At 40.8% G+C, this 24,819-nt stretch overlaps 1 protein-coding gene across 1 annotated transcript in view; it reads left to right on the forward strand.

Annotated features, from left to right (window-relative positions):
• CPNE8 (copine 8) overlaps window positions 1-24,819 on the forward strand; it is a 372,678-nt gene that overhangs the window by 315,159 nt on the left and 32,700 nt on the right. The gene's annotated exons all lie outside the window — the stretch shown is intronic.

Here is a 24,819-nt window from a genome sequence, read left to right on the forward strand (position 1 = left end):
GAGGCGCTTTATAATTACAATAACTAATAATAATGTTGAGAAACACTCCTCTAATGTATACAGTGATTGAAGGTCAACCCCCCCCCCCAATCACTGCCCACTTACAACAGCACAGTGTTAATTACCTGAAGAAGCCACATTTTAAAAATGTATTCAGTTTAAAAATATGGCATAAATCTGCAGGTGATGGTGAATAGTGAGAATTACAATAATTAATAGGAAGATATCATTTCAATGTTCCTTGTAAATGTGTATCATAATCTTTATTATGTTATAATGCAAAGCTATTAGAGCCCCAGGTAAGCTCTCAGCAGGCTTGCAGAGTCTCTAGATGACATGCCAAAAGTATTTTCCTGAAAATAGAACAGATTCTGTAGTATTATTGTTCTACACTTGATCTTACAATTATATACTATGAATATTTCCCATAATCAAATTAACCCTTATATATAGTAATATGTTGTAAAAATGTTTAAAGAGCAAATAATCCAAATAGAAACATCAAAGAGAATGGACCAGCAACACTTGCAGAATTGGCAAGCTACACTTGCACAACAGCCCAGCAACACTCTTAAAGTGCGTACACACCTTTGACTGATGTCGCCTGTTGGGGATTGAGAGTCGGGAGGGACCCGATCCTTCAGACGACATTGCAGGGCTGGACTGAACAGATGTAAAATTAGCTGTATAGCTGACAACATGCTCTGTTGCTATGCGGTAAAGGCAGCTGGAGGCAGAGGGAAGACAGAGCGGACATCATTCAGCAGGCATGGGAGAGGCATACACAATCGAGGTGTCCATTGCTCGGCCAAGTTGATCCACTGGGCAGATCGATTGCAGAGGAGGGGCAGAGATTGGGGGTAGCTATACACACGCATGATTATCAGCTGAGATGGACGTTAGCATAAGCCTAAGATGACTTTTGAGCATGTGTGTACGTACCTTTAGAATAGACCAGCAACACTCGCACAACAGACCAGTAACACTCGCACAACAGACCAGCAACACTCCCACAACAGACCGGCAACACTCGCACAACAGATCAGCAACACTTGCACAACAGACCAGCAACACTCGTACTACAGACCAGCAACACTCGTACAACAGACCAGCAACATTCGCACAATAAACTAGCAACATTTGCACAATAGACTAGCAACACTCACACAACAGACCAGCAACACTCGCACAACAGACCAGCAACACTCGCACAACAGACCAGCAACACTCGCACAACAGACCAGCAACACTCGCACAGCAGACCAGCAACACTCGCACAACATATCAGCAACACTCGTACTACAGATCAGCAACATTTGCACAATAGACTAGCAACACTCACACAACAGACCAGCAACACTCACACAACAGACCAGCAACACTCGTACTACAGACCAGCAGCATTCACACCATTGACCAACATCACTTGAACAATATACCAGAAACACTCGCACAATAGACTAGCAACACTTGCACAATCACACCAGCAACATTCGCACAATAAATCAGCATCCCTCACATAACAGACCACCTCAGCTGATAGGCATGTGTACAGTAGCCCCAACTGCCACTCCGAAAATGATCCACTGGGCAGATCAACTTGGCCAAGCATCATCCAACTCCTTTGTGCACGCTGTTCCCCCACAGTCATGTTACGTCAAGTATACATCACTCCGTCACCCCGCCACCAAAGGAACATGAACGTGTTGTCAGCTACTGTAAACAGCGGACTCCATGTCTGCACTGGCTGGCCCAGCAATGTCACCCGAGGGATCGGGTCCCAATCCCCAACGGGCGACACCAGTCAAAGGTGCACTTTTAGTGTATGCAAATCAAGATAGCAGGTGACATAAGCACTTTGTCAGCATTGACTCAGTAAATACAGGCATTTACTGATACAGGTGTACAGGTACTACTAGTATATTCTTAGAAGAATGGATCCATGTGTTTGGAATATTTTGCATGATGAAAAAAGTGCTGTATATTTTTGGAGTATCTTGTATCCAATGGCATAGGCCCCAAGGTTGCTGCGGTCGAGAGGGGACTGGGCCTGTGTGCTGGGGGGCTATGTGTGCTGAAGTGGCCACTGTATGCCAGTGGCTGCGGCATCACGCCCTCCAGAGTTCCGAACACTACATGTGCCGTTGTGCCCTGTGACGTCACTGTTCTCCGCGGCTGGCCCTGCCACTGCACCAATGCACTCAGCACCGCCCCCTCTTGGTCACACTGCGCTATATCTTTAGCTGGCCTCTGCTGGCTCCTTCCCTTTTCCTGGAGTGAGTTCCTCCCCTCTTCCTCGAGTGGCTGTGCTGCACATGTAGATCTGGCTCTGCATAGCTTCTCCTCTCCAATCCTCATAGACAGAGCACCCACATACTCATACATACCCTCCTTCCGTCCATTGAAAAATAATTATCTGGCCTCTTGTTCCTGAGCTACTGCCCCCCCCCCCCCCCCCCCACACACACACACACACTTCACAGATTGCCCCAACCATTCACACACAGTGGGTCACCTGCACAGTATCAGGCAACAGGCAGGCTCAACCTTCACCCGTTGACTGATGGTGTAATGGTTAAGGGCTCTGCCTCTGACACAGGAGACCAGGGTTCGAATCTCGGCTCTGCCTGTTCAGTAAGCCAGCACTAATTCAGTAGGAGACCTTTGGCAAGTCTCCCTTACACTGCTACTGCCAATAGAGCGTGCCCTAGTGGCTGCTGCTCTGCTCTGGCGCTTTGAGTCCGCAAGGAGAAAAGCGCAATATAAATGTTATTTGTCTTGTCTTGTCTTGTCACCCTGTCTTGAAGGGGCCCGTTAGCTGGCTCTGAGGGCCACACAGTATTGTGCAATCCACCAGGGATCTAGAGACAGCTAGTGCCCCCCTCCCCCCCAGGTCTTCTCCCAACCCACTCCTCCACCTAGAAGCCGCATTAGGTGGCCACTTTGCTCCTCAGTCCTGACTTCCCCCAGTCCCAGATAGTAGTTCCCCCAGGAACCCAGAGCTGGCTGGCAGACCCTGAGGTCTGAAACCTATCTTCCCAGTGAATAGTGGTCCCATGAGTATTCGCAGTGGAGCAAACAGAGCAGACAGGTGTCTGGCTGGCATGGTCCTCCATCAGTCTGTGTACTTTCTCCTTCATCCTTGCGGGTGCCTCTTCTCTGTGGCCCCACAGCATGTTATGTGTGTCTAGAGAGGCGCCTGTGAGGGTGAAGACAAAAGCACATAGGCGGACAGAGGAAAGCACCGGTCAGATAGATTAATTTGCTCCACTGTGAATACTCAGCAGGGACCCCAGAGACCACTAAAAAGATGGTTTTCAGACATGGTAGGTCTGTGAGCTGGCGAACACCCAGTACTATCTGGGGTATGTTAGGACCAAAGGGGCCTCCTATTACAGAGTTCCACAACTGACTGGCACCAACTTTGACCTCCCTTTAGAACTGCCCCTCCACTAACCTCCACATAGGACAGCACTGTATGGGTGCACTCAGACTGGCACTGCTCCCAGACCTCCCTTAACAACCGTGACACCGAATGGTGGACGCTGGGTAAGTATGGCACACTAAATTACACTCACATGGGCTTGGGTTCCAAAGCTGGTTGCTAGTATATTTGCGAGGGGGGGGGGGCCCACTTCCAAATTTCACATTGATGCCCAGAGGTCTGTAGCTACACCACTGCTCGTGTCTGTGTACTATTTGCACATTGAGTGCAAGATGTTTTGAAGAACAGGCTTTTGTATTAGGGACCCAAGGACATACAATGTCTGGCATGGTGGGGTATTAGATAGCACTCTAACCTGGCGTTCTTAGGGTGCTCGGTTCAAGTCTGGGAGTATGTATATTCTCCCCATGTTTGTGTGGGTTTTCTTAATTTGGTATCCTCCCTTATCCCAAAAACATACAGATAGGTTAACTAGCCCCCCCAAATATTGTCCCTAGACTGCAATAGGAACATAAGATAATAACTGACTACGATAGGGATTAGATTGTGAGCACCTCTGAGGGACATTTAGTGACACCACTACAGTGGGTTGCAAAAGTATTCGGCCCCCTTGAACTTTTCCACATTTTGTCACATTACTGCCACAAACATGCATCAATTTTATTGGAATTCCACGTGAAAGACCAATACAAAGTGGTGTACATGTCAGAAGTGGATCGAAAATCATACATCATTCCAAACATTTTTTACAAATAAATAACTGCAAAGTGGGGTGTGCGTAATTATTCGGCCCCCTGAGTCAATACTTTGTAGAACCACCTTTTGCTGCAATTACAGCTGCCAGTCTTTTAGGGTATGTCTCTACCAGCTTTGCACATCTAGAGACTGAAATCATTGCCCATTCTTCTTTGCAAAACAGCCCCAGATCAGTCAGATTAGTTGGACAGCGTTGTGAACAGCAGTTTTCAGATCTTGCCACAGATTCTCGATTGGATTTAGAGCTGGACTTTGACTGGGCCATTCTAACACATAGATATGTTTTGTTTTAAACCATTCCATTGTTGCCCTGGCTTTATGTTTAGGGTCATTGTCCTGCTGGAAGGTGAACCTCCGCCCCAGTCTCAAGTCTTTTGCAGTCTCCAAGAGGTTTTCTTCCAAGTTTGCCCTGTATTTGGCTCCATCCATCTTTCCATCAACGCTGACCTGCTTCCCTGTCCCTGCTGAAGAGAAGCACCCCCGAGCATGATGCTGCCTCCACCATATTTGACAGTGGGGATGGTGTGTTCAGAGTGATGTGCAGTGTTATTTTTCCGCCACACATAGCGTTTTGCATTTTGGCCAAAAAGTTTAATTTTGGTCTCATCTGACCAGAGCACCTTCTTCCACATGGTTGCTGTGTCCCCCACATGGCTTGTGGCAAACTGCAAACGGGACTTCTTATGCTTTCTGTTAACAATGCCTTTCTTCTTGCCACTCTTCTATAAAGGCCAACTTTGTACAGTGCATGACTAAGTTGTCCGATGGACAGAGTCTCCCACCTGAGCTGTAGATCTCTGCAGCTCGTCCAGAGTCACCATGGGCCTCTTGACTGCATTTCTGATCAGTGCTCTCCTTGTTCGGCCTTTGAGTTTAGGTGGTCTTGGTAGGTTTACAGTTGTGCCTTACTCCTTCCATTTCTGAATGATCGCTTGAACAGTGCTCAGTGGGATGTTCAAAGCTTTGGAAATCTTTTTGTAGCCTAAGCCTGCTTTTAATTTCTCAATAACTTGATCCCTGACCTGTCTTGTGTGTTCTTTGGACTTCACGGTGTTGTTGCTCCCAATATTCTCTTAGACAACCTCTGAGGCCCTCACAGAGCAGCTGTATTTGTACTGACATTAGATTACACACAGGTGCACTCTATTTAGTCATTAGCACTCATCAGGCAATGTCTATAGGCAACTGACTGCACTCAGATCAAAGGGGGCCGAATAATTATGCACACACCACTTCGCAGTTATTTATTTGTAAAAAATGTTTGGAATCATGTATGATTTTCGTTCCACTTCATGTGTACACCACTTTCTGTTGGTCTTTCATGTGGAATTCCAATAAAATTGATTCATGTTTGTGGCAGTAATATGACAAAATGTGGAAAACTTCAAGGGGGCCCGAATACTTTTGCAACCCACTGTATATGCACTATTAGTGCTATATAAACACATAATAATGATGTCTTTGCTTAATGCACCACAAAGTATATTAGGTGAAGACTAAAGGGGCAGTGAAACTGTGTACCGAGTTTGCATTGCTCTGCCCACAAACCTGACCTTGTTCTTTAAACCACACCTGAACTGAGAGGGATATGGAGGCTGACCTATTTATTTCTTTTTAAACAAAACAAATTGCCTGGCTGTTCTGCTGATTCTCTGCCTCTAATGCTGGGAATACACGGTACGTTTTTGCACAGAATCGATCCGGTGGGAGATCGGACATGTCGGAAATGATCAATCGAGCCATCTTAATGGCTCAAAAACGTACCGTGTATTCCCAGCATAATACTTATAGCTATATTCACTAAAAAAGCATGCTTATCAGATGTTTCTGATTGAAGTCTGATGGATTGGCTGCATGCTGGTTTCAGGTTTGTGATTCAGATACTGCTGCAACCAAAGAGATTAGCAGGACTGTTTAGTTTAAAAGGAAAGAAATATGGAGGCCTCCATATGCCTCTCCCTTCAGGTGTACTTTGTTGCAGTGCTTTCTGTACACATAATAGCAGGCATGACTTGCAGTTACCTTATGTTTTATATTGGCAATAGATTATGAAAGCTACCAATCCATAAATATAACACACCAAAGCATCAAGTTTAGATTTAGGTTTTTCATATTTCTATAATGTATTAACGAAAGTGATACAATTATTTTACATCTCACTGTAAATTTTGTATTTTCACACATTGAAGATGAGGCATAACTGAAGATATTTTTCTGCTATTATGCTGTATTTCCTAGGATGGATTCCTTCTACGGCAGAGTGCTGCTGCTAACAGCTAAACATAGAACAGTGAACTCTTGCATTGGATCGTAATAAATGCTAGCACTGTGACACGTACACCCACTCCTTTCACATTCATTTCTCAAATGAAAGGTTCTGTGAAAAGGAGACCATTCTGGTTCCAGTGGCCAAGTTATACTGCTTATTTGTGTATGTACCCCACTACTTATATTTAGACTTATGCTAAAGTAAATTTTGCATTTAGTGGTCTTTCCATTGGCACAATATGTTGGTATAAATTGGAATTGTTTTTGATAAAGAATTACATTTAGTAAAGGGCCACTTGTGTTTTAGGAGAGGTTACGCTTGTCTGATGCACTTAATTCATCTGCATGGCTTGATTGCTAAACATTAAGATAGCCGTTGGGTTAAGCAGCTAGCCTTTATGCTGACCTACTGCTTTTATAAATGACACAGTTTGTTTTATTATTATTATTTCAGTTTGAATAAAAGGGCAGAGTTGAAAGTAGATGAGAAGTGGAGATTCAAATGTACTGCCATGCCTGGTGTTATTAGAGAACACAATGACATAACTTCACTAGCCGGGGTGAATGGCACTTAAATGACACAGTGTTTAAAATTAGCCTCTGAGTGACATCAGAACCTAGCATGACCACAATCCCCTTCCACTTTCCATTCATATTAATTAATCTTGACATTTGCTATGGTAAGTATTATTTTAGTCTAGTAATTTACTGACTTGTAATGTAATATAAATAGCATGAACAAAATTGTGTAATTGTGTTTTGACTTTCTTATGCTCAAAACCTAATTGATCAGTATGCCTCCAAGACCATGCCCATCCTTTTATTTTAACCCTGCCAGCTGTAATGTACTTTTGTGCTGTAGCTACTCTAATGGCAGTTCTACCCACCTCCTACTCGGTGCCCCAATATTGGGTGGTACAAGGCATGCTGGGTCCAGGAAGCAAACAGAAAAAGTTGCAGTGTGCTGTCCTTCATTTACACATCTTGAACAGAGCCAATAGAAGGGTTAGTCATGGGGGAGCCTGAAATTATACTTTACTTGATCAGCAAAACATTGTTGCCAACAAATACGTTGTGTTCCTGGAAAGAAATTCAATAAATATAAAAAAATGCTAAGTACCACCCCCTGAAGATTGGCGGCTTCAGGCTATGACCTATGCAGAAGGTCATCTCTGTAATTGATGATCACAAATTTTGGGTGCTAAATTAAAAAAAAAAGTCTATTATATTTGTCACGCTATTTAAAATATTTATTTTAGAATACTGAAATGTTTCATAGATAGATAAACCTTTCTAAAGGAAATCATAGCAGAATAACTTATTTAAAGAGAACCCGAGGTTGTGCGGGGGGGGGGGGGGGGTAGGGCAGATGGGACACAGAGGCATGTTCCCTGCCTCATGACATGTCTGTGTCCCCCCCCACACCCCTCTCTGCCACCCCACCACCACGCTATAACCCCCCAAAATTGGTGACAATAATTGTCGCTAATCTCGAGGGGAAAAGAGGAGAGGGAATCCCTGCTCAATGCACACTGGGCAGCTGTCTCTCCCTGGCTGCTCCCTTTGCCACTCCCCTGCCTCCCTGCACACTGAGAGAGCAGCTCACTCTCCTTCCAGTGTTGTGACCACAGAGGTCACTAAAGTGAAAGTAGCTTGCTGCAGGCCACAGGAACGGCGGAAAGCGGCGGAGATGGTGGCTCAATGATCCGCCCAGCCCCCCGGGTCAGGTAGCATAGTTTTTTAGTTTATGTCTCCACCCTGGGTTCTCTTTAAACAAAAAAAAGTGCTTTTCAGAAAGATAAGGAGATGTTCTGTACATGACTTGTGCTATACGATTATCATATTTATCTGTAAATAAGCCAATACTCTGTTTGCCCCATAAACCAAAAAAAGTTTGACCAGCAGATAAGTGCACTCCCCAATCCCAAGGCAGACACAAGGACCGGAGCAAGGACAGTTAGATATACATGATGCAGCATGCTCCAACGCACACTCTGCACCCACCAGCAAGCTCCAAAATGCACACTGCATGGGGGACTATGGCAGCACATTGGGGGTCAGCGTATTGGCTGGTCATAGCTTTTGGACTATTCTTTAGGCCAAAAGTCCATGGGCAGGCCTATGCATGAGTATATATAGTAACCATAATTTAGGTTTTCTTACTGAAAATGGAATTAACATCTACTTTGTAGGATCTCCTTCAGACCATCAGGCTGTAATGTCTGTAGCTAACATATCCAGAAGAACTCCTTGTCTTTCAAAAGGCAATTTTGTTGGAAAAACAGAGAAATTACTTAATTAGAGATGAATTTCATCCGTTTAGGTTTACAACTGTCTAGCTTGAAAATGTTGCATTATGCAATTGACAGTCACCAGTGATGTTTCTCGTGTGCTGACCCAAAATGGTTTTGGCCTTCCTTGCTGTGCACAATTTTTCCAGTACGGTTAAAAGTACTTTGTGTAATGAATACACTCTAAGCAACAGAAACAAAGCTGACACCCACTGACTAGACTTCATCAAATGCATTTTGTGGGCTCTTTCTGGGCGGCAGCTTTTCAGACATTTAAAATCCAAACCTAGGTATCAGTCTTTGTGTCTTGGTTTAAACATGCCTTGTTAGTAACAGTCATTTCTAGATATTTGCCCATTTTTAAAACCGCACATTTAATTTGTCTTAAAATAATCCTGAAGCAAAAAAATAAACCTTATTATATATTGAATTGTATGTGTAGTACATATAATGAATAGAACTTTAGTAGCAAAGAAAATAGTTTCATATTTTTATTTTCAGTTGTACAGCTTTTTTGTTTTTAGAACATTGCATCATACTGTCACAGTTGCAGTTTTAAAACCACACTGTGTCTTTTAAGTTATAAGATAATGCAGAAATAAAGACCATTTGAACTGTCCTGCAATATAAAAAACACTATCTTAAAAGGCAACTGAAGTGAGAAATATATTGAGGCTGACATATTTATTTCCTTTTATACAATACCAGTTGTCTGGCAGTCCTGCTGGTCTATTAGGATTCAGTAGTGTATGATTAATGACAGAAACAAGCATGAAGCTAATCTTTCAGATCTGACAATAATGTCAGAAACAAGTTATCTGCTGCATGCTTGTTTAGGGTTTATGGCTAAAATTATTAGCGGTAGAGGATTAGTAGGATAGCCAGGCAACTGGTATTGCTTAAAAGGAAATAAATCTGACAGCCTTCATATCCCTCTTGCTTCAATTGCCCTTTAAGCTGTCTCTGACTGTTTAAAGAGAATCTGTACTCTAAAATTCTTACAATAAAAAGCATACCATTCTATTCCTCATGTTCTCCTGTGGCCCTCTGTGCTGTTTCTGCCACTCCCTGCTGCAATACTGGTTTGTAATTAATAGTTTTAGGCAGTGTTTACAAACAAAAGACTGGCTTCTAACCAGAGTATCATAGGCTGAGAACTAGCTTACTGTGTGACTCATGCAGAGCTTGGAGGGGGTGTGTAAAGCTTCTGCCAATGACAAGCAATGCTGCACATTCCACACATTCCAGCCTCAGCCCGACAGACACGACAGAGGAAAGGAGATAAGATTTATTACAGAGACAGTGTAAGTAGGAAAGGCTGCAGTAAGACAGACCACATTAGAACAGTAATAGTAACTTATAGGACAGAAGAAATAAGGCTCAAAATTTTGTTACAGAGTCTCTTTAAGTACTTCGGAAAACAGGACAGTATTTGACCCAGTTAGTCGAATAGCCCAGAGAAGCTTTTTTTGCATAGATAACTGAAGGTTTTTTTTTAACTCTTCTTGTACAGGAAAACAATATGAGACACTTTTTTTGCTACTAATGTTTAATTCTTAGCGGTACTACGCATACAATTCATTATTTCATAAGTTTCTTTTCACTTCAGCATTGCTTTAAATAACCTTTTTAAGGCATTCTGGTCTTTGTCATAGTCTTATATTCAACTTTATGGATTTTTTTACAAAGTCCGCCCTCAGTTCTCCAGGATTTTTGTATGTATATAGGAAAGGTATAGCTGAGCAATGCACTTCAAATACCACATCAGTGTAATAGTTCACACAAAATAATGGTGTGAGCAGTAAAGCCTGGCACAGAAGTGAATTAAGAGACAGAAGCACTGGGAATTCTATAACGTCTGAAGAAGGGAAAAGAAGAAAGGTGGTAATAATTTGTCACAGCAGAAATCACAGCTCTGCTATTTTGCGCTTTCATCTTATCAGGACTTTAATGTTGTATTTTAGAGCTCTTTTTGTACCAGAATTAACCAGCTAGAAAAATAGTACTTTCTTAGAATTTAGACTCTGTATTAGCTTTGTGTTGAGAAGAACATTGCATCAGTTAGATTGACACTTTCATTCTCTTACAAATAGTCTCATAAATAGTTAAGTGAAGTAAGGTTTGTGATTTATTTATGAAAAAGCAAATAACCAGTTTGCCAGAAAAACATTTTTCAGTTCTCCATATTTATAGGGGTGGCAATCAGCTTAAACGATCTCCCGGAGGAGGATTCTCGTTGACCTGTTAAATGACCGACGGGGAGCCATGGCAGCACATTTAAAGATGTTTTGTTGGGTATTGCTATACTTCAGCACAGCTTGCCTCCCAGCCTACGGTGACAGCCGCCGGCACCCACCGCCCCCTATTGACACACATAGCACTCCCCATCAGCACCCATAGCAACTCCCATTGGCACCCACAGCACCCCTGACACCGACCAGTGCCCCTACGCCACCGCACTGCTGACACTCCTGCTCAGTGCCGCTGCACTACTAGGGAAACCGTGAATTTGCCGCATGGGGTTCTCATTGGTTATTACACTAAATCCCTTGGGTGCCAGCAGGGGGTGCTATGGGTGTTGATGGCTGTCATGCGGGGACCTTAGGTTTTCTTTACTAAAGAGAACTAAACAGACCCATCAGAATATTTAATGCGTAGTGGTGTTACTATCTACAGTATTTGTAGACGTACAAGCAGTTCATGTTTCCAATTAATCTTATTTTGAAAAGTCAGTTGTTTGGTGAGGGAAAGTCAGGTCTGGTCCTTCAATGATGTGAGGTGAAGCTTCAGCCTCAGGAGGTAACAGCCAAGGTGGCAACAAAGTTTAATACTCATTTGCCTAAAAATGGTATTAGTTATTTACATGTTCAGTATGTATAGTTTGGGGTTACACAATTACCATTGGAGAACTTGGGAGGATGGGATCATTTTTAACCCCAGGCAGCAAGCAGTGCAGATTCCTACTAAGAGGTAATGAAGTGATTTGGGAAATCTTTTTTTTTCCACCTTTGTATAGCACTGTTTCTTTGCAGGAATTGCAGAGAACAATGAATTAACATTACCTATTGCCCTTTAAAGAGGAGCTGTTAGGTATAAGGTCTCAGAGAAAATAAACACATATATCAGTAGCTAAAGATTGGCTGTACTTACATTACATATGCATTTCACTGTCCACGTTTGTACTTCACAGAATTTTTATATAGTATATGCAGAGATAGATGCTCCTGACAGCTCATGGCAGGCTCCATGTTTTTCTGTCAAATGTGTCGTGATGTCCTGCCTGCTTCCTGATCACAGATAAGCTCGTACTGAATAACACAGTGTGCAGTGAATATTAATGAGCCATGTGGCTAAGAACAATAGCTGACTCCTGCAGTGTACTCTGCCCGGAGATTTATCAGTGCTACGCGCTGGACTGATTACAAGCTGCTGTAACGTCTCATTAGCAGCCGAGGGGAGGGCCCCAGAATGCTTTGCAGTATAGTATGCGGCTTGCATCCTCTTAGGTCTAACAGCTTTTCTGATAAGCCCACATCAAAGGTAACTGAGATTTTTATCTTCACTAATGGCTTTTTGGCTTCCTTCTAAACTGTTTAACACAGGAGAATAGAGGTTTAAATTAGCTTCTGCAGCCTGACAGTTGCTCTTTAAAAGACCTGTCTATCTAATGTCCTTGCATGTGGTAAGGTCAGTTTATTTGGTGTTTTGTTTTGGGGATGACGGGAGAATACACTTAAAGGGGAACTTCAGCCTAAACAAACATACTGTTATTAAGTTACATTAGTTATGTTAATTAGAATAGATAGGTAATATAATCTTTTACCCACCCTGTTTTAAAAGAACAGGCAAATGTTTGTGATTCATGGGGGCTACCATCTTTGTCATGGGGGCAGCCATCTTTTTGGTTGAAAGGAGGTGACAGGGAGCATGAGACACAGTTCCAACTGTCCTGTGTCCTGATCACCCCTCCCAGCTGCACACACTAGGCTTCAAATGTCAAATTCAAAATGTAAAAAAAAAGAATTGCACCAAAACAGCAGAACGAGAACAACAACATCAGAAATCCCATCATGCTTTGCACAGCATAAGGGGAAAACTGCCTGGGCAGTTTTCTTCTGTGCAGATAAAAATGAGGCTTGTATAAGAGAAACAAAGTTCTGATGCTGTGAAACTGTGAAAGAAACACCAGGCCTTTTCAGTGCTGCTGAGTCGATTTTTAGTCTGGAGGTGCACTTTAAGCATGGGGAGAACATACCCCTGTAACTCCATGCAGATAATTCCCTTGTCACGTATTGAACCCAGTACTCAAGATCCACAAAACAGTAGTTTACTGTGTTTATTGTTGCTTTATTCTCTTTTTTTTATTGTTTTTATCACGTTGATTAACCTGGTCTTATTTTCTAAATGCAATATCTGTATTAATAATGATTTCCAAGAACTAAACCACTTTTTTGTAACTCCTGGGACCTTTTACTGATGTGGTAGGATCTATAGAAAATATAAGAACATTTGATTTTCCTCAAAATTCAGTTGTTCTACCTGCTGGAAAGCCATCATCAAAGCTACTAAAAGGAAAAGAAATACCCATGGGAGAAATGTATAAATGAATAGCAGGGCAACACTGCTGTATAAACTGAAGTGCGATGGGCTTATTATTGACCTGGGCAGTATACAACGTAAAAAGGTTTAAAATCTATTTGTATACAGCCAACATTATTTCAACTCTATCATTTTGTGTTATTCATTACAAAATGATCACAGAAAAAAAAAAACGTTTACATTAGTTTTGATTCAGTTAGACCATATTTGTGGGTGCTGACATTTGATAATCCATTCAAATGCCACTAAAATGATTGTATTTAATGATATGTTTCTTACATAGCCCCTTATTCAATTAATTTTGTCTCCTAAGTATTCCCCAAAGTGATATTTTCACACCTTATCAATAAAATGCCCTTTGAGTAACCAGCAAGAAGAAAATACAATTTTGAGTGCGTGAATAAGGGCCATTATGTTTTGCTTTTCCCCAAATGGGAGGATTTTTGTTTAACGTAACACAGTTGCATTTTTTACATACCGTACATGTTCAGCATAACACACATAGATCTTGACTGGAGAACTCTAATTTCTCCTTCACAGCTTCCCATGTAATAGTATGTATGTAGCAAAAGGCGGTCGGCACTGCTTGATGAAGCTTTTTATTCACAATTAGTGTTCATAGTGACAAGCTTAAAATTGTATAGCAAAATGTCGCATACCACGGAGAAATCAGGCATGCGGGTGCATGCAGGGGTAAGACGTGAGCCTGATGGCCATTTCGCAGCAGGCGCTTCTACGAAGGCTACGATAGTAATAGTACGTATCACAGTTTTATTAGTATTCTCTTTATAACACATAAAAGCAGAAAACAAAGTTTGTATTTTCCTCCCTGACTATAATCCATCTTATATGAGCTGTCGCAATCATTGCAATCCACTGGGGTCCTTGCCAAGTCTTGAATGAAGAACCCCTGAAAAATTATTCCCCACTGGAATTTAATCAAACCTCATGGGTCACTTTTGCCTCTTGTTTTATCAAACTTCAAAAGAGGAAGTGATGCATGATAGCATTAGAACAATCAGCTAATCCAGCCGTCGGCAAACTACGACACACGGCCGCTATGAAGCCGGCCCATTGATAGAGGGCTGGCTTCTTCTCCTCTCCCCTTCTGCTTCCCGCCATCCTCAGAATAATACGTGATAAGCACATATAAGAAAAGTAACTCACCCAATCACATTTTCCAGCAGCAATCTCCATGACAATGGCTGAGTATTGTGACCCGCCTTCATTATGTACTAGCATGTCACATGATGCCACCATTGCCATGAAGATCGCCTTTGGAGAGTGCAATGGGTGATTTATACCCAATCCTTCCCCGCCATTCTTCCGTTGGGAGGAAGGCAGACAGAGCTGCAGTAGCAGCAGGCCACATTCTAGTGGAATGCGGCACAATCCTAAGAAAGTTTGCCCACCTTTGAGCTAATCAAAGACTTACAAAATTACCACATAGTTATGTGTCACTTCCACCTGTTGTTTTTTACTACATGCATAGAGAGACAGTACAATTTATGGTAGGAGAGAGTGTCTGAAATCATCCATTCAAGGTTTTAGCCATTTTTAAGTGAACTTTTTGCTTGGATTTTTTAGCATTGCATTTACAGAGCTTTTAAATGAAAACATAATTTTGGGTGTTAAATGGTAAAATGGATACAAGCAGGTGAGAAGAAAAGCTGCATAAAGCTGGCTCTCTACAATTAACACAAAAATTCCCTCATGTTTGATAAGTGCTACGTTTTTGCTCATTTGCGCTGCAAAAATGTGCTGCTTTTGTTCTAAAGATAATATCAATTCTTTCATGTCTGTAAGCTGTTGTAGGGGTAGCTGGATGAACTTATGACCTTTATGAAAATCTTAAGTATTTCAAAAACTATAAAAATAGAACAATTATCAGCACAAATGCGGCACTAACTTTCATGCCTATAGGCTGTCACGGGGGGCTGGGTGATGTCATCATCTGGACTCAAAATCATTATTATTTTCAAAATGAAAGCAGCCCAATTCTTAATTTTTGCAGCACAAATGTAGCACAAATTAAACACAATTGATGTGTGTGTGTGTGTGGGGGGGGGGGGGGGGGAATCAATGTCTGCCATGTCTGCCAATGTCTGCCATGCTGTGGTGGTCTGAATGACTGCAGAAATGTTCTGATAAATGATACAGCATTTTGTTGTATGTTTGTATCACATATTTTAACCATTTCATGCCATGGAGTGCAGATGTGCATGCCCACATGCTCACACAGCATGTGTGAACCTGCACTTTAGTGCAATAGTTGGACTTTTATAAACCCCCTATTTGCACTAAAGGTACACAAACAGGATGTAGTGGTTGATAAGACATAGTGGTTAAAATAGTGGTTGATAAGCCATCACCTTCCATAGATATAATTGTAATAGAAATTATTAAGGAAAAGTAAGTTTAAAAGCCTTTTATTTATAGTAATTGTTCACTGCCTTACATAAGTACATTATGCCTGGCCCATTATCTACCTATGTATCCACCTCCCCATCCAACTCTGTGTGTGTGTGTGTGTGTGTGTGTATATATATATATATATATATATATATATATATATATATATATATATATATATATATATATATATATTATATATATATATATATATATATATATATATGTATATATATATATATATATATATATATAATATTCTTGGTGGCAGCTGAAAAAGCATTGCTGGAGCCTCATGATTTTACTATATTTTTTTTTTTCTTACCGCATTTGAAATTCATTAAATGCTTCATTTCCCTAGAGGTATCTTACATTTTTCATCAGTCTCACATTTTTCAATTTAACAGCTGTAATTATTGAGGACGAATGTACACTGAAACTAAATCAATATCTTACACAGAGCCAAGGATTTGCCATGTTCCATTATGCAACCACATGCAGCAGCATCACAATTTTCTTTTTAAAACATTTTTTTTTACTAAGCTGATAGAAACATCATAAAATAAGAAGTAAAATAGTAAAGAATTATTTTCTTTGGTTAGTTATAAATAATAGAAGAAACAGCTGAAGTGGCTTTGCTGTCATTCTGACCCTCAGTAATGTGTGCGCATACAAATGGCTCACTATTTTTGTTTTCAGTGAATCATTTGAAGGGCTTAGCTTTGTGATACACGTGTTATATCTGTCAATAGAGTACGGTATGACCATTCAACCAAATGAAAATGTAAAAAATGTATGTGAATGTTTACAGCAATGATCATTCAAATGAAGTTCCAGCTTGGATTTATTAAACATAAATACTCGCCCTTTAAAATGGACTCTTAAAACTGTACAATAACACTGACGTAAAATCTGTCTAAATATGTGCATGTAAAAAGGTTACAAAGACTATTCGCTCCCAAATACAGGCATTCATAAATCAATGTTTCCATAGAATTCTAAATGTAATAATGTCAGATATTCAAATCAAGAACTGTTGCAAAAGACAAACCAACAGAACATAGAAACAGTGAAACAAATGAGGAAGTGTAAATGGATAAGACATTCTCTATATAAACAATAAGGAATCATAGAAATACTAGGCAGAAATTAGAAAAAATAGATACCTGCGCCCTTACTTCGTTGAAATAAAGAATTTTAATAAAACCAATAAAATAAAGAACTTTAATAGAACACTAAAATAGCCCATAAAACGTACTGCATGTGACACTTCATACACACACTCATACAGACCTCAACTGCCACTCAGTATCCAACACTCCTCAAAGGTCTCCTCTGATGGCAATACACCTGTATGTCAATAGTACACTATTGAGTCATTCTCATATTTCCAATATCAAAACGGAATTCCGTATAAGCAGTAAAGCAGCAAAACTTCAACTTTTCCAAATGCGTTTGTATAGCGTTTTAGGCACCTGAGCAGCGTTTCCCATGCGTTCCAAACGCCTCTAAAGATACAACAGTGAGTTGACCTAATCTTCCGTAGGGCAGCACAACTCAATCAGCACAACTTGATCAGCAGTAACAGGTTTCCAAGCACAATAAAGTTCACAGCACAATGCCTGCGGCTAAGTCTTTCTGTATTGCACGGATTTCCAAAGACACTTGTAATCCGCCACAGCAGGTAGCCTGTGTTAGCAATAGAAATTAGCATAGAGAGATAAAGATGACTCACAAAACTCCTTAGGATATCGGGAGTAGGCAGTGGTATTCAAGAGTCCGTGTGATCTTCAGTAAGACAATGAGTCCCGGCCGGTGACTCTCCAAGATGTTCGTTTGCCAGATAGACCCAAATGCATAACAGAACTCCGGCGTGGTCTGCCGGAGGTTCAGGTGACGTCACCACAAGTTTGCAGCCAATCAGCTTACTAGTTTCGGTGGGTCCGCCCACCTTCTTCAGAGCTGGCTTTCATTGGGTCTCACGTCCTTTTAACCTTCTGCCTTAACTCCACCCTCCATCTTGGTTCCTTCCCACATTCCAGCCGCTCCGCTCTCCTCCTCCGCTGGTTTAATCAAAAGCAAATAGTTCAACATCAGAGTTCAAACCTCGTGGGGCCAAGCAGTCTAACGTGTATATCCAGTGCGTTTCAGCTCTGGACATTTTTTTAATAAAATCTCCTCCTCTCCAATCTTTAGCCACTCTTTGAATGGCATAAAAGTTAAATGTCTGCAAACTGCTCCCATGGTAATCTATAAAGTGCTTGCTCAATGGGTGCTTTGTGCTTTTTTTCTTAATATTGTTCACATGCTCTCCAATCCTTTCCAATAATTTCCGTTTTGTCCTACCTACATATTGTTTATAACAACCGCATTCTATAATGTAAATCACCCCAGTAGTATTACAATCCATTTGATCAATTATATTAAATTCTTCTCCTGTGGCACAAGACTTAAACTTCTCCATTGGTGCCATACACTTAGTATTTCTGCACGGTTTACAAAAGCTACATCTTTTAAAGGACCCATTCCCTTTTGTTCTAGACTCATGCTGCAACACTGTAGGTGCAATCTTGTTCTTAATATTAGGGGCCTTCTTAAAGACAAACCTAGGTCTGTCAATCAGGATCCCATTTAGAGTTTTATCCTGCTGTAGAATGTGCCAATACTTCTCCACTGATTTCTTAATATATTTAGATTGCTGATTATACTGTAATTTAATACATAAGGGAGGGCTTTCAACCCTCTTCTCTTTCACTACTAGAAGGTCCTCTCTATTATAGTTTTTCACTAATTCTGCTGTTTTATCTAACTCACATACATCGTATTTCTTCTCGATGAATCGTTTTTTTACTACTTCTACCTGATCTTCATAGTCTGACACTTCTGTACAATTCCTCCTAATGCGTGTAAACTGATTTCTTGGGATGTTAGTCAACCACTTCAATAAATGGCAGCTATCCTTCAATATATAGCTGTTAGTGTCGACCTTCTTAAAGTAGGTCTTTGTTTTAATTCTTCCCTCCTCCACAAAAATATTCAAATCTAAATAATTTACCTCACTGGCACTATATTCACATACGAATGTCAAATTGTACTCATTACTCGTGTTAAGCCAACATATAAATTCCTTAAGACTTTCCTCTCCCCCTTTCCAAATGAACAACGTGTCATCAATGAAACGTTTCCATAGGACGAGGTCCGCTCCGGGGCCCTCCGGTCCACCCAACAATACCTCCTCCCAGTACGCCATAAATAAATTAGCAAACCCCGGAGCGAACCTCGTTCCCATGGCTGTCCCGACCTTCTGCAAAAAATACTCAGATTCATAATTAAAATAGTTATGAGACAATATAAACATTATAGCCTCCAATATAAAATCTATTTGATCGTTAGGGATCTCGGTCAACCTCTTCAAAAAGTGTTTAACTGCTTTCACCCCCATATCATGGTTAATCACAGTGTACAGTGAACTTATATCTGCCACGCACAATAGATAACCCTCCTTCCATTCACATCCCTCTAAAATTCGCAAAATATGCCCCGTGTCCCTCACATAGGAATCGGTTTGAACCACAGCCTCCTGCAGGTACCTGTCTACGTATTCTGACAAATTGGATGTAAGTGACCCAATCCCAGAGATTATTGGTCTTCCGGGGGGGTCAACAATCCTCTTATGGATCTTCGGGAGATGGTAGTATAAACTAAATAAATTAGACACCTTTATTGGCATCAAGAAGTATATGAGACAACTCTGCCTTAAGAAGCATTTTATAAAAAAAAACCTTAAACAGGAAGTAAGGAAGGAAGGCGCAGGTATCTATTTTTTCTATTTACTTGCATTTTGGTGGGGATGAGAGTGAACCCTTTGAATACTGCTGCAGCCCGGTAGAATTCAAGATCAGCGCCAGAACCCGTTATTTATTTACTTTTGAAATTTGTACTCTCACTAGGCAGAAATTACTTTAACAAGAGCTACATAGTGAAGCTGCAGTGAAAAAGGAAACCTGAACAAAAATGAAGGGCTCAAAGTGAACCTGAGATGAAGAACACCTCAGGATTTATACTTACCTGAGGCTTTCTACAGCCCCCTGTAGTTTGTTTGTTCTCTCCAATTCCATCCAGTCTGCTCCTTTCTCCTGCACTCTGGACTGATAAATTACCTGACTGGCTCAGCCAGGGGCCACTGTGCATGCACGGCCCTGGCCATGCGCACCCCCAAATTGCAAGGGAGCATTTTGTGCATGCGCAGTTCACAAAGACTGTGGACTGTGTAGAATGGTCCCAGCCACGGGAGCTCAATTGGATTGAGTGCACGGCACAGCATGCGCATAGCCTCCTAGGGGTGCATCAGAGTGGACTGGAGAGAATCTGGGGGACCAGACAGACTACAGGGGGCAGGCGGAAGCCCCAGGTAAGTAAAAATTCTGAGGTGGTCTTTATCTCAGGTATTCTTTAAGTTAGACACTGTTTTTTTTCAATAAAAACAGTCATTCTTGATTTTTGTTGTACTGCAGGAACTTTAAAGGACACTTTTGCAGCAAGGTCCTGCTTACATGCCAGGAGGCAGAGGACAAGTATATTAGCACTGCTGTTACCAGTCAATGTATTCAAAACACATTTGTGGTGCAAGGAAACATGACCTCAACATAAACAGCATGATACAAACTGTAAATATGTCTTACCAGTGTGGGTACAGGAATAAACCAGTGGATGCTCATGCCAATAATAGCCTGACAACCTTATCTTATAAGCATCCACATCATGTAGCCACAGTACATCTCTGTAGGAACAGTGAAAACAATGCAGAATTGCCTATACATACTGTATATCGCTTAGGCTAGTCAAAAAGGCTGATTCTCACGGGTGTCTATAATAGCTATTAGGATCCAAAAAAGTACATAGGGTGACATGTGTCTGTCTTATGTGCTAGGTTTAAACGTGTGTAGACACGCAAGTGGCATATTTGAGCAATGTGCACTGTTCAATGCAGTGTGGATGAGGGAACATGGTGCAGCCCACTATGGAGCAGTTTTTGGCAGGTAGGGTAATGCTGTGAAAAATGCACTTGTTGTTGCTTTGTCATTTTATATGTATCGGGGCAGCTGGATCATTGAGGCAGCTGTACCCATGCTAAATCTTTAGTTGAACCTCAAATTGCTACCTCAGTTGAGACCCCTTTTGCGTGTGTATCAGACTTTACACAATGAACCTAATTTACTAAGCATATTGTGTGCTGCAGAAACTAGAGCGTGTTGAAGGACATAAGAGATCCTAAACTTGTTCACTGTTAGATGGAAATATCTGTCACCTTCTCATCAGTCATACTGGACCATTGCAATGGTTGCTGAAAAGGTGAATGAATTAGCAATTGTAATATTGCATGGTGTGTGTACATGCAGTTAAAAGGTTTAAGAAAGCCAGATTTTTTGTAAAATACAATCTTTACTGTGGTTGTGTTGCTTACAAAGTCAAATTTATTAACCTTTCAACCATCCACGTTATGGTCCAATGGGACCTAAGCAGAAATTCCAGACTTTTGCCACCTAGCAGCAGGCGATTTGTAAAGAGGCTCTGTAACGACATAGAGAATAGTAGAATTAAGTAAATTATTCAGGAAACCCACTTTATGGTAATTTTCCTGTTTTCAGTATCAGAAACGCTTCCTAAAGCTGTATATTGCTATATATTGGTATGTAGCCCTGCCCTCCCAGATGTGTCAACCCTAGGCTTATTACTTATGTACCCTTCTTCCCCCAGTGCACTCTGGGAGACCAAGGCCTCGTTTCAGTTCTCTTTTTCTCCGAAGTTTTCTCCTAGGAGATATTTTTATACCTTATACATTAAATGCCTTTTAGGCCACCCTCAAAGAAAATATTCAGAATTATTTTAACAGGCCTTTTTCACCTTCTTTTTGGTATTTTTTCAATTGTAAAGTGCTGAAAAGTTACTTTAAACAGCAGATGAAAAATTATCTCCTAGGAGAAAATGTAGGAGAAAAAGTGAATTGAATAAGGACCCGAGTGTTTTTTTTCTATTGAGCTCAGAACACACATCAAGCAACCATTCCTCATCGATGCACTTTGCCAGCACAAAAGATGTCACCACCTGTGATAAATTTCAGAATGTAGATCAGGGAGAGGAAAGATTTTACTATGAGCAAAATAATTTATAAATGAATATAGTAAAATAATAAGCAATTGTATTAATTACGTTATTTTTACTACAGTTCCTCATAAATCCATGGTGGGTTTATAGGATCACTCATATTGTACAGTGTTCTCTACAGCTTGAGAGAACTTCGGTAAAATAGGCTCAATTAGTGAAACTTGGATTCCTTTATAATTGACTTATATCAAAGGAGCTTTATATTAGCTTGGGAATACATGGACAGTATACTTGATATGCAGACACACAGCTACAGTGCAGAATGTATATATACAGTAAAAACTCTATTTTTTATAAATTATTTGCTTGTAGAAAATCCTGTGTTCTGACTTCTGGGCATAAAAATAGCTTTTCAGATTACAGTTTCCAAGCAACATCCTGGCTTCTGTAGTTGTTGAAAACACTTTACGCTTTTAGCAAGATTTGTACATGATCAGATTTTGCAAATGCTCTGTGACCTTCATGGGTACCACATGAGGTTATGATGACAATAGAGGTCTGCAGTAGAGAAAGTTACGTCAGGTGAATAATGCACTGTATTTGATGAATAATACTGTATGCATTGCAGATGTATCTCAAATATACAACTACAAATTCCAAGAGCAGAGAATGTATCAGATATTGTAGCTTCTAAACCTGGGATTCCCAGACTGCAGCCTATGGACTTAATTCAGCCTGCTCAGCCTTTTTTTACAGACCCCTAAAGACTCCTTTCAAAAAGCGTTGCATGTGGCCTGCAATCAGGGCCGGGACCTCCATAGAGGCAAAGGGGGCAATTGCCCCAGGGCCCAAGAACCTGTAGGGGCCCCCAAGGTTTCTCCTCCTAACTGAACTGTACTCCCCTGGGACCCTGCAATGGAGCCTTAGAGCTGACAAGGGGCAGATGAAATGCTATACTAACAAAAACATTGCCGGAGCCTCGAGGAGCACAGTTAAGTTGATGGGTGAGGACAATAGCCAGCTCAGGGGTCCTGGAGTGAAATTTGATTGCAAAAAAGGGGTCCAATACTACTTTTTGGTGGGGGGTTGTCTGTCAAGGGTCCCTAGGTTAATCTTGCCTGGGGGCCCCATTAGTACTAAAACCAAACCTGCCTGCAATCCATCACTTAAGCGACAACACAGGAGTAATGCCGCTCATAGAATTATACGTGCCACACCAACCATGGTTTCTGTATGTAGGTGCGCATACATTTGCATAAAATCAGTATAACATTTGCATCGACTTTATAATTATTAGCATGTCATAAATAAATATAAAAAAAATGTTTTGCTGCTTACAGGTAGTTTGCAAAGTATGCTTGCTGAGTACTCTGATAAGGAAGCGCACTACTGCCTTTAAAGCAAGGATGTTTAAATTATGATTCCAAAGTATGAAATGCCTTTTAAACAGAATGCAGGGGATGTTTACATGTTCTGTTTTGAAGTGACACTGGTAGGCTATGGCTCTTAAAACAAAACTACCATCTTTAGTGTGCAAGGAATAAACTGATCTCATCGTAGTGTTATTTTATAACAAATAATGGCAGTTTTCAGATGCCTATGTGTATAATTGTTATGATTACCTGAAATGATCAATAGGGATCAGCACTATCTCATTAGTGGTAAATCTTCTTTGATCACAATATTTATGAGTATGGATATTCCTAATGTATCTTTATAATTGCCAGATAACATTCAGCACATTAAGGGTGGTGAATGTTGTAGGTAGTAGAATTAGTGGTACACAATCACCATGCAAGTCAGTGAGCCAGTCAGATATTCCATTCAAGTGAATAAAGCTTCTTTAAGGTAATTATGGTGGGGGTGGGGGTGGGGGGCAATGAATTGTCAATCTGTTATTTGAACAGCAATACTTCCTATAACATGGCAAAATATATATATATATATATATATATATATATATATATATATATATATATATATATATATATATTTATTTTATTTTTTTAACAAAATTATCAAATAAGCTAGCATTTGTATATATTTTTACCTGTAAGACTCAAAGCACATGAGCAGCGATGGAAAACTGTGTGGCCATTGTGCGTATCCAAGTCATAAAATCTGCCACCCATGCCATAGTCTAAGGTCAGTTTCTTAACATGGAGCCAACTAACTTGCCAATACATTTCTGGGATATAGGAGGTAACCTGAGTATCCTACCCAAAGGAAAATCATGCAAACATGGGGAGAACATACAAACCCAATGCAGGAAGTGTCCAGGTCAAATATTAAGCCTGAGACTCCGGTACTGTAGAGCCAACTCATATATGTGCTGAGTTATAATTTAGCATTAGGTCTTAGAACTCATAGCAGCTAAATATTTGTCTATGGCAGGCATGCCCCTCACCAAATGTGACTCTTTCACTGGTTAAATTCCTTAACACACTATGGACTTGATTCACTAAGACAAATATAATGCCTTATCAAAGTTAACACACCTTATTACTAAATCAAGCCCTATGTTGCATTGTACAAAATGTGAAATTCCAGTACCATTTCTCCTTGAAATCATTTTTGTAAAAATGCTATTGTACTGCTTCATACTCTATGAATATAAAGTGACTGCAATAAGTTGATAAATACATGTACATGCATAATGTTTAGAATACGGTGGGGTAGGGATCAGCCATAGTGGCTGCTACGGGGCCCAAAGCCAAAGCAGGCCTCGTGTTAGTGAGCAACGGCAATAAAGAAGTCTGTGGAGGGCCTTATGGAAACCTGCAACAGGCCCCATGAGGTACAGTATAAGTAGTCAGATGTGAACCCCATACAGAGTATTGTGAGCAGAGTGTAGGAGAAAAGCGGCTCTCATCTTCAGGCTCCATCTGCGATCTACAGCCTCCAAATGACCCCATCTCCATGACTACAGCGCCCCCTTTCATC

The sequence above is a fragment of the Hyperolius riggenbachi genome, chromosome 3 (assembly GCF_040937935.1).
Source record: "Hyperolius riggenbachi isolate aHypRig1 chromosome 3, aHypRig1.pri, whole genome shotgun sequence".
Taxonomy (NCBI): domain Eukaryota; kingdom Metazoa; phylum Chordata; class Amphibia; order Anura; family Hyperoliidae; genus Hyperolius; species Hyperolius riggenbachi.